The following is a 12249-nucleotide window of genomic DNA, read 5'->3' on the forward strand; positions in this document are numbered from 1 at the left end:
GCAGGATTAGGCCATCGTTAGGAAGGCATAGCTTTGTTGGCTGCTCGGAGGACGTAGAGCAATGGATTGGGGAGACTGCTTCAAACTTGGCTGCTCCCATGGTTGCACATAACCCCTTATGGTGGGGAAAGCCCATGCGGTGAGCACTCCAACTGACTTAGACCTGTGATGTCTCACAAGAAAGAACGGTGAACATTTCTGACACCTCTGCATTGTCCCTGGGCTGAGTATCCGGGAAGTGACAGCCATACTGCCTTCATGTGAATTTGTGATTTTATCAGTATTCTGGCATCCTCCTGCTCTCTTTTAGCAAAGTAAAATGTACAGTTCAAAGCGTAGCTATTGCTAAGGAGATGATTCTCATGTGGATGGCATTTAGCATCTTGTACAAAGATGTGTTAGCTGTGCTCCTTTGCATCTCTGTGGCAATATGTAGTTTCCCCTTAAAAAACCTGCTATACTATTGCAGGTGTAGAACCAGATTGGAGTAGCACTGTCACTAACCTTTGTACTTGTTGAGTACTGCTGTGTGATTGCTTCCGACCTTTCAGAATTTTATGGAGGATACCAGGTAGGGATACTTCCACCGTGCCATCCAACATCTGCTGGTGTTACCCTAACTTACACCAGCAGACTTTAGGAAGACAAGAAGAGGATGTTCTTTCTATAAGAATATTGAAACTATCTACAAGCGAAAGTGATGGCCTCGGCTCCTGATTTCCAAGGCTTCCCACAAGAGATTCTAGTGGCTATTCAGTAAATAACTGCTTACATCAGTGCTCAGGTGGACTTGGGAGAGTCTGCACGAGTAAGCATCTCACCCCCGTGAGGAGGGACTTGCGGAGTAATGAGCATTGTATTTGATATTACAATGCACAAATTGCTCTTGTGCACCATGCTGACTGAAGAGAGATGAGTGTGAAGGTTGGAGCGAGGTCTCACACTGGGCCTGAGCGCCAGACGCAGGTTGCAATAATGTCTTGTGGCTATGTCGTTGGCTGCAGGTCGTGTGAAAAATGGAATCACAGTTTTGAAAGCATCAGACTTCAGCTGTTTCCATGGATAGTTAGTCATGGGCGTTAATACCTACACTGCTGAGCAACTTTCCAACCTCAATATTCTTTCAGAAAAGTATATTTCTCAACTTGAATGCCAGAAAGTCAGACTTAAGTTAGATGTAAGAATTGGCTGGCTTTTGGCATATTAAATCCTGAAACCAGCTATTGAAGGAGATGATGGATTCTTTGATGGAAGGCCTTACTAATGGTTTAGATACCATCTGGCCTGAAGGCATCTTCCTGTCTTGAATTTGTGTATTGTGAAACTTTGAGAAAGTCCGTGAGAGATCTATAGGACAAAATAAATGCAAGTGGTCCTAGTTAGAGCACTGTACTTGCTGTTTGCCACAGCTCTCTCTTTCGTTTGAGGAACTGCAAAAATAGAAAGAAGTCCATTTTAAACCTCCCAAGGGCTTTTGAGTGACCAGATGTTACATCTACAGCTAAGGAACAAGGAGATCCAGTGATGCCTCAAGGGTTAGGTCACAGAGGGCCTCAGGGTGTGTGTACCTGAGCCTTAAATATATTGATTGGCCACTGAAGTATTGTCCTAGGAGAATGGAATACTTGAAGGAAGGGGTACTGTCTCAGAAAACGGGAGGATACTCACAGCTGGGAGGTGCGCTCTTGCCCTGTTCAGTGTTTCCGACCTCCCTGGGCCTGCCTGTTTGCTTTATGCAGCAGAATAGCCAGGTGTGTGTCTCTGAGGGCTTTACTTGTCAGAGGAGCCCATTGTGTGGTTCTCATTCTCGATTAGAGTCACAATGGAATCCGGGTACTATTTCACATTCTTTTTGATGAATTAAAACCAAAGAAGGCATGCTTACATTTGTGGCTTACATAAAGCTGGGGAATGCCTGAATCAAAGGCTGAAAAGATGCCTAAATAGGTACAGTGGCAGAAAACTAAGAGAAAGGTGAAACTCAACAGCATGATGCGTAATGTCTCATAACTCAGCTTAACACTTGATTGCATAGTAAAAGGCTCTGATGCCTGCTTGTCCTGTGAGGTCAATGTGATGAGTGTAGGGTCAGGAGAGAGGTGGTGACTCATCAAAGGCAGGAAATGGATTACACAGAGGTGGAAAGGAGGTACTCCATGAAGACACAAGATTAAATGTGAAACCAAAAGGAGAGGTTTTCTGATGCTTCTTCAGCCTTCTCAGAAGAGTTCCTCCCTGTACCAATTGTGCTTTTATTGTTTTTCAACTTTAGCAACCTGCAAATCTCACTTGGAGCTCTCTTATTATCTCCTTGGTCTTAAATAACAAATACTTCAGAGCAATTCTTTGATTCTGTTCCCCCATTCCCGGAAACGAATTTTTCCCTGAGGAAAAATTGCTATATAAAATTCTATTTTAACATAGCTATTCACAATTTTCTTCAAAACACACATAATCTGTGTTCCTTTAACATAACTAGCATTAATAATTGCATTTATTTCCTGGATCGTACTATAATATTTTATACTTGTTGACATATACATTTATAATCATTTACAAGCTCAATTTTGTAAAGAATAAAATGTGTAATTATTATATTTTGAGAAATATTAACATTGTAATTGTTAATTAATTGTCTCCCTCAAATTTTATTAATATATATATTATTGAATTGAATTTGGTGAAGTATTACAATGCTGAGGATTCCAAACCAAGTCTGATGTCTAATACAATATTCTGAAACTTGGCAACATTACATTGTTTCTAGAAAAATTATAACGAAGTGATAGCTATTGTGAAAAATGAAAAAAAAACTTTACAAAAGTCATAATTACAAAGACATGTTGAATTGTGTAAACATCATAACTCCTTGCAATTGTGCACCAGTAAGCAATGCACTTTATGTAAGAGCAATAACACAATGGACTAGATTCATATTAGCAAGTCAGTGACATATGTTGTTTCAAATGCTTACTTATTTTCCTCCACTTTAAAGAGAATAGGGGAGCTGGGGCATGAACTAGTGCCCACATGGGATCTAGGCAGTTACAAGAGCAGTGGAGAATTGGACGTGCCCCTGTGTGGGAGACCTGAAAGAAGCTGCTAGCTCCTGGTTTCAAACTGGCTCAGCTCCAGCCATTGCAGCCACTTGGGGATTGATCGAACAGATGGAAGATCATTCTGTCTCTCCTCTCTGTAAATCTGCCTTTCTAATGCAAATACATACTTAAAAAAAAAAAGTAAGGGAAGGCTGTGATTGGATATGCATTTGAGAAACACAGGTCATAGGATAGGATTTGAAATTGCAATATAGTTATGAGAATTAGAAGCTGCACCATAGCTGGGAGACTTTGAAGAGACTGTGATTATATGGGTATGGGAAACCTTTGTGTGAATAGCATTGAGTGCTGAGTGACCGAGTGATCTGTGCATGGTGTGGGGAGGAGGCTGTGGGGAAAGGCAGCTTGAGGAAGACAGCCATGCTTTGGCTTGCAGAGTTGGTGAATGATGGGAAGTTCATGAGAATAAGAACAAGTAAAAACAAGAGCTGAAATCCGTTGCTTGGCAGTTGATGGCGCTCTCTCTGAGAGGTACTGAGTTCCCTGAGCAATAGGAAATACAGAGACCTATTGAGAATTAATGAATTAGATCTCTGGAGTGGGCATTTTATGGGGGAAAAAAAAGGATTTGTATTGGCTTCTTCGAGAATGATTTAGAGAGAAGCGAATGGTGTGTGTTACGCCCATTGAGCATCCCGTTTCTTACCCCTGGAATAAGTCCCTTTCATTACTGGCCTGACTTGCTACTCTCCTGTTCAAACTCCCAAAGGAGGGCTGGCTTTTATTCCAACATCTTCCCTGATTACTTAGACGCCTGTGTGGGCACTTGATTTGGAACCCTGACATGGGCATTCATTGTTTTTCCTGCCTAAGACCACCTACCCTTTTCTCTGAGATATGGAGATCTCTTCATTTTCAGACCTGCTTCCTTCTCTGGGGCAGGATATGTGCCATGCTGCCTAGCTTGCTCTGCTGAGGCCGGAGAGACCAGCTGTTGGTCAGTTACAGTGATGCCTTCAGCATGGTTGTGAAACTTCACCGAAAAGTGACATAATCAGTGGTCAGGTAAATCCAATTTTCTGTGCCAGGAAGCCTGCCTGAGAAGACAGAAATGAAGCCGGAGGGGGAGGAGACGGAGTGCTGAGGTCATGACGGGACCTCCTAGATGCCAGTCTATGCCTTAGAGCTACCAGCTAGGGAAGACCATTCCCCTTTACTTGATTAAACTTCACTTTGCCTTCTATTGCTTGAAGGCAAAATATTTTTCATTAATTCAGAGTTTTCATGAGTGGCTTATTGCCATTCCCCCTCACAGCACCTAGCATGCTCTGCAATTGATCACCCACTGCTTGTTGCAATTATTTTATATGGCTACTTAACAAAGGACAATAAACTGCTGGCTGAAAATGACAGACATTTATTCTATCACAGTTCTGGAGACTCAAAGTCCTGAGCAAGGATGCTGGTAGGGATAGCCTTATGATGGTAACAAGAGAGAATCTGCTCTATGCCCTTCTATTAGCTTCTGTCGTTGCTGCCAGCCCATGGCCTACCTCAGCTTTTGAACGCATTCAGTCTCTGCCTCCATCCCCAAGTGTCCACATCATCTTCCTTCGGTGTATCTGCACGTCTGACTCTGTGTGTTCATGTACCATTCTTCTTTCTGTGTATGGGTGCTCCAGTTTCCCTCCTCTCACATAGATGCCAGTCACTGGCTGAAGTCCTACCCGACTACAGTGAAACCTCTTTTTTTTGCATCTTAATTAACCCTGCAAAGATATTCTTTCCAAATAAGATCATATTCATAGATAGTAATAATTACAAATTGAAGATAACTACTTAGGAAACCTACTTTATTCCACAGCTCTTAATGTCTGCAACATTCATTGAGTTGCAAACTCTCTGAAAGTATAAAACAAGTGAACTTTCTTACGGGTTGCCTTCAGGTGCCAGTTCAGGGCCTGACATGCAGTTAGAGCTCAAAAATCAGTGAATTCCCACTGAGACAAAATGAAAGGCAACATTTTTGCAAAGGGGCAGAGGCCAGCAACATCCAATGCTCTCAGAACGTCCAATACAGTGTCTATAAAGCATCCAGAGGATTAAACAAGCAGAGGCTTGGTAGATGAGATGGTCTTGCCTAATGTTTTGTCAGTAACAGGTGCAGGGCAGAGAACATGAGGAGATGAAGAGGAGTCATTGAGAAGTGTGCTTGCTGTGAAGGGTAAGTAAAGACAAAGGCTATTGGGGAGCAGTAGTTAGTTAATATTTTGTTGTTTGGGTCCAAAAATAAAGTTTCCAAAGAGGAGGTTAAAGACATACTCAACGAGACACAACAATGGAGAGATAATCAATGAGAAACTCCAACATTTAGGCTCCACATTTCTGGGGAGGCTGGGTTTGAGCAGATGCCACACCGAGGCTGCAGAGCTGTTGGCTGGACTGCACAGCCCTTTCTCAGTGATGCCCTTCCGAAGCCTCCAAGAGGCGCTTCTTTCTTTTCCTTGGGTTGTGGCCAGGGTAGCCATGCAGATGTTACTTGTTTTCCTTTTTTTCCCCTTTTGCTTTGTCTACGGATGTAATTAGCACTTGAAATTAAAATTAATCCTTCTCTTTCTTGTGGTGTTTAATTAGTCACTTACCCTAACATGCCTTTCCTGCACTCTCACTCTCTCTTTGCTTGGACTTTGGTGGTGCTGGCATTTTCTGAGGCTCACACGTTGACTCTGATTTTTATTTTTGTATGACTTTCTTATCTTTCATTGCTTTCTATAGATTTAGCATAATATCTGAGCTGGAAGATATCATTGGTTGGGAAAAGGCCTTGACCTCATGTCCAAGGACCTACAAGTCACTCCTGGCTGCCTGTTTGAGGTGGCCCAGCCTCACTGTGAACGTTTCCGGCCCTGGGCATCAGATCTTCAGATGACAGCTCATTCTGTTTGCAGATGGTTCTAATCCTTAAACATTTCTCTCTTGACTAGAGCTAAAACATACCTCCCTGTCATTTTCAGAGTGGCTTGTTTTCTGGGGCAACACAGAGAATTTAATCCCCCTTAATCTAAAAACCCTCTAAGCATTTGAAGGCAGCTAGCATGTACTTCTCTAATTCTCCTCTTCTCTAGGCAAGCAGCCTCAAATCTTCAACAACTCCAGGTTTTCAATAGTTCCTCATGTGTCAAGTTTCCTTCTTTTCACTACCTTGGCTGTATTTCTCATAAAGCACCATATGTTGTCACATTTCTCAGAAACTATAGGGACCAGAGTTGGAACAAGGCCCTCCAGGTATTGTTTGGCTGCAGGGAGTAGAACAGAATATCATCTCCATTTTCTATTATCAGAGAAAATTGCTAGCAATTGTGCTCTGAGGATGCCCGTTTTTTCTATAAGCTCCTACCACCAAGCTCAGCTCAGCCCTCTTATGTCTTGATCTTACTGTCTTGATTGATTCTTTCATTCAACATAAATCCATGGGTGTGCTCTGATGCAGTCCGGGTCTAAAGAAGGGTCCAATTCACTTTGCCATAAAAGGGGTTGGAATGAAATGCAAGTAAAGTATATGGAGGTAAAAATAGATGAGAAAGAATACTGTTTATGAGGAAGGAATTATAAGAAAGGACAACTGAACCAGGAAAGATTTAGCTGATCAGTTCACTCACCTTTCCACTGTATAGTGAGTGCCGCACTAGCAGTCTTTCTGAGCAGTGAAAGTACAGTAGTGAACTGCAGTTTGCCTGTTTGCGCATGAATACTGCAGTGCATCATGGGGGATGAAAAACAAATCCAAATAACAAGTCAGTGTGTAATAGTTTTTGCCTAGTACGTGGCTAACATGCCACAGTTTGGGGCCAGCTCTTTCTGTAAATAGCTTTGTTGGAACCCGGCAACAATTGTTTATCTGTTGTTTACAATTGCCTTGATTCTACAAGGTGGACTTGAGTAACTACATGCAGAAGCTGTGGGGCCTGCATAGCTGAAATGTTTGCTAACAAATGATCTGGACAAGTAAAATAGGGAGGCAGGCAGGGTGGTTGGCTCTGGTTAGAGGCAAGGAGGAAAATGTCTGGGCTGGAGGATGCCATACTGATGCAATAGCATTTGAGCAGAGATCTGAAGAGCTGCAGGAGCGATGCAGGCAGACGCTCAGGGATGAGCATTCTAGGCCAAGAGTCAAAAGTCAAAGCAAAAATCCTGAAGTGAGTGTGGGCTTGACCTATTGCAAAGAACACCTGAAACTGTAAACAAGGCCAACCATGCAAGCCGCTGTCTGGCCCCTTCAAAACTCCTCCCTGCAGCCTCGTTGCCTTCCAAGTGCTGGTCACATGTGGGTCTGAGCAAGGGACAATATCACCTGCCTTCTATGTGGCAAAAGGATCCAGGTGAAGGCAGGAGGAAGAAGGCAAGTTAGAATCTACCATTAAGGCAGCCATGATCTGGAGATAGTAAGCAGTGGTTAGAACCCAGGTCTTTCTTAGTCTGTGCCATTCCTGATGGTCTGGGGGCAGGTAACGGAGAGAGAAAGTCCATGGATTATTTATAAAGGTTTTTATTGGGAATTGATTTGAAGCTTATAAAAATCTTTTTAAAAGCTCAAAGGATGATATCAGTTATGCCCTTTACCTGATTTACCTGTTGCTGTTGGACCCCTATAAACATTATTCATTTGAAAGATATACAGAAGGAGAGAAAAGGGCGAAAGCAAGAGAGATAGAGAGACAGATCTTCCATTTACAACTTGCCAAATATTCCCATCGTCTGGTCTAGGCTACCCTGATGGCAGGCACCTGGAACTCCACCCTAGTCTCTCTCATGGGTAGCAGGGTCTGAAGTCCTTAACCAATCATCTGCTTTCCCAGATGCATTAGAAGCAAGATGGATTGGAAGGGGGAGCAGCTGGGACTCAAATTGCTACCCCCTTTTTGAAAGCACATGTTGCAAGCAGTGGTTCAGTCTGCTGTTCCACAACCACAGCCCCAACGTGGTACCCCTTTTGCACCATCATTCCGTGTGTGTTTCTGCAGACACACATATACAAACATACACACACAATGTCTCAGATCTGAAGCCTGAATGACTTGATGTCTAGACATATTCTCCCAGTGTCAGCCCCATAGAGACTACTTATTTTTCCCCAAGCTAGGTTTAACTAGAGAGCATTATGTCACTGTGTTCCATCAGACCATGTAGAGCATTACTGAGTAATCTTTGGCTGAATAACTGGAGGGAGAAACAGGGGGCAGGGCTTGGTTTTGTTGCTTAGTCCATTTTAGAGAAAATAGAAGAATCTTGTCATTGATTATACAGAATAAAAATCAGGGATAAGATCCAATAAGTACACATTTATAACCAATTACTTATGGTTTTTGACTTAATTTGATTTCTTGCTTAAAGCTAACTGTGTCCTAAACTAATGGATGCTTTGCACATGAAACTTTTAATTACTTAGTTGTTCTCTCTCGGAAGAGAATCAGGCTCATGTTTCTTTGCTCCTCAGCATAATCCTTGGATGAAGCAAGCAGGATCCTTTTGAGAGATGAGGCTTTTGAAGCAAAATGCATATGTAATTGGTTGTGCGGTTTGGATGAGGAGGAAAGAGATTTAAAATTGGTGGACTTCATTTACGGTTTCAAGTGCAAGTTTTAATCAAGCACAGATCTGACAAAGCGTAAGGGTCATGGCCAGTGATTGGCTGTAATGTAGTTCAGAGAATGCATTTCAAGAGTAATGCATTATCTTTAGAGTTCCTTATTTTAGCCAGACTTAATGTAACTCAAAGCAAGATAAAATATCAATTGAAATATAATATATTCAGCCAAGGTGTTCTTTCCTTTGCATAAAAATGGAAACAATACACTGCAGTAGCCTGATTCTAATTGCTATTCTCCCACTAAAATAAATAAATGATTTTCAAAAAGCAATGTTCTTTATTGTTATTAGTTTAGATAATGCATTTTTTCTTACCTTTAGAGCAAAAACTGAGTCATCTTCTGCAAATTAAGTGAGACACCATCATTCATTTATTTTCTTTCACGGATTCTAGAATACCAGATATTAAAAAAAGAACTCTTTGTGATTATAAATATCATTTCAAGATTTATGTTTTCAGCTCATTCTTAAGTAATAGGATGCCACCTCTTCAGAGATTCATTAAATATAGTTAATAAACATGTGGTGAGCATTTACAGTTTCACATCATGTGTTTCATATTGTAGATGACAAGAGAGCTTTGCCTAATGTGAACCTGAAGTCTCAAACATTGAATTGTGACTGGGAATGGTTGTCTCAATGTCCCAAGATAGTTTTGATTGGCATAACTATGTGTGGGTGTTAGGGTGGAGATATCAACTCAGTGGAGGTCAGGGATGCAGCAAAATATCTCACAATGCAAAGGGTCATCCCCATACACCACCCTCTCAACAATGAGTGCAGACAGTACCATGATTGTGAAACTAGTCTACAGGGAGCATACATTTGCATTTACAATTTAGTGAAAGAAAGGTTAAAATAAGGCTGACATGTATAGGGTGTTATCATATCTTGGGTAAGGGAACATCCACGATTGACTATGGTGGATGAAGGTGGGCTTAAGTGTCTGCAATGTCCTGAGAAGAGCATGCTGTTAGTGAAAGCCTTGAGTGTTGCTGAGTGATATACTGGCAGATACAGACAGGTGGGTTTGTAGTGGAGAAAGTCATAGAAACAAGATATTCCGCAGCAATGGCAGTGTGCATGGGTCAGCATAGCTGGGGCTCAGGACCAGACGGGGTGGGGAAGACAAAGCCTCTGGAATGGGGTGAGGAATGACATGGTTTCAGGTTGAAGAACGTGATGAAGAGATTGTCCTTTCTCCCCTGTCAGTGCAGAATTGCTCAAGAGTGACAGCCTGGGCAGGAACACATTGTATCTGCAGTTCTTTTGACAGTTGGGTGGAGCATGAGTTGCTACCGTGACTGTGGTAATCAATTAATTCGAGAGCAGGTGGGAGAGGATGGCATGAATGAAGAATCTTTGAAAAGATGCAGGCGGTAAGAATAAGAGGCTTTTGTAGTACATTGACTGTGAGGAGGAAACAGGAGAGGGGGATTCAGAAACAGCATTGATGTTTTCACCTTAAGATGTTGAATGAGTATTGGTGTCATTACACGAGATGAGCACTTGATTCTGACTGAGTGAATTCAGGTTTGGACTTGCTGATGATTCGTACAGATCACAGCTGGAATTGGAAAAGTTCCCGTAAAGATGCTGTGGTTGTCTTGGGAACGCTCGGGCTAACTACAAATGCACAAAGCAAAGGCCACTGAAGTCCCTTCAGGAACCCCAAGAGTCTGGTTCAGGGAGAGGAGGATGCGGAGCATGGAAGGCCAGGGTGAGGCTAGGAAGAAAGCCGAGGACTGTGCAGAAAAGGAGTGGAGTCCAGAAAGAGAAACAAGTGCAAGTGGGAGAGATACAGAGTTGGTGCTGCCACCAGTGTCAAAGGAAGAGAGCAGGAGAGGTGCTTAGATCCCGCTGGAAGTCACAGACTTCTGGAAGAACAGGCAACAGGAGAGTGTGCCAGGGCAACATGGAAGAACAGAGCATTGCAAATGCCAGACAGTGGCTGAAACAGTGAGACCGTGAGAGGCAGAGCTAGAGGGCAGACAGCGGTGGGCACAGCTGGGATGGAGTGGCATGCTTATCTGCTGGGTTTGCAGGACCTGCAGTGTTTCATTACTGCCTTTGATTTTTTTATGGTTGTTGATATTGTTTTTTTTGAGACTATAATTGTTCCTAAGACTGTATTGAACCATAAACCTCTGCTAGACATAATACCAAGAGCACAGAAGGATGTAGACTTGATTGGAAACACTCAGCCTTTCAGTTTCCTTTCAACCAAAGGGACATTCCTTTTAGATTAGATGAACCTTGTGTGGGAAAGTCATTCATGGTCAGAGACAGGCAGCTGAGTGAGGTGGGGGTGTGCTCTGTGTTGCTTAGGGAGACTCAGTGGGACAAAGCCATGAGCTCTGAATGGCACAGCAGGCAGCACCAAGGAAGAGATAGTGTTTGGAAACAACCAATGAACAGAGTAAGAGCAGAAGGGAAGCCCAGAGAGAAGCTTCCTGCCCTGGCAGGCTGAAAGCTTTTAATTAGTTTTGTTGTAGGAATGCTGTCTGATAGAAGCTTCAGTGGAAATGGATGCAGTGGGTGCAGGTGGGAACTGCAATCATGGGCTCTCCAAGCAGAGCCTCCTTGCTAAGCATCCTGAACTGGCGGTGCTCATAGCCTTCACAAAGCGTGGTCACTTACTGTTTCGATTCTAATTAATTAATGTTCTCCCCCACCATGATAATATTTTTTAGGTTTGGCAGTAGCTTTTGAGAAGCTTGGTACATAATAGGTGGTCAAAAATATTTGTTGAAATGGGACTGAAAGACACTCCCAATAATATGGGGAAAAAATGAGGAAGAATTTTCCCAAGTCCACCATGAAAGACACCCATTGTGAGATTGGAGGAAAGAGGAGTGAGGAGGGAAGGGAACCTGGGGGAGGGAGAAGGGAGGCCCCAGTGCCAACTAAACTGTATCAAAAAAACAATTAAAAAAATGAGGAAGAAGCATTCTAAAAATGATCAAATGCATGCACTTGCCTGTTTATTTTTAATTGTGTGATTGAGTAAAAAAATCTATAAAGCTAGATTCTTCTGATCTATTATTGTTACAAGATCCAGAGAACTAGCATTCACTATTGGGTGCCCATCAAAGAATCCTGCAACGGAAATGGTAAATGCAGGCTCTGGACGTGCTCAGAGAGATTCAGTGGGTAGTCCTTCCTTTAAGTGGGAAGAACACCCACTCTGTAGCTTCATGCAGAATAGATTAAGATGTAAATCAAGCTGAACTTTGTGTAGTTTTTCTGGAGTAAAGGGTGCAGGCTGCCTTTTTGTGAAGCCCCATTGGAGAAATGTTCCAGACCAAGTGCCTAAGTTACTGATGGAACCGAGGAACACTGTGATTCACCTTCCTCTTTGTTGGAAAACAATCGTCATCCGAAGCCTGTATGGCTAAACCCTTTAAAAACGAAGCTTTGGGTAAACTGAGATATAATGTATTTTCATTCTACACAGTAGTGTCGTTAAAGTAGGCTGAACCATCTGAAATGGTCATTCTTGCAGGCCAAAAAAAAAAAAAAAAATCAAAATTGGCAATCTTAG

Source organism: Ochotona curzoniae, unplaced genomic scaffold (assembly GCF_017591425.1).
Source record: "Ochotona curzoniae isolate NIBS_2020 unplaced genomic scaffold, NIBS_Ocur_1.0 contig_64, whole genome shotgun sequence".
NCBI lineage: Eukaryota > Metazoa > Chordata > Mammalia > Lagomorpha > Ochotonidae > Ochotona > Ochotona curzoniae.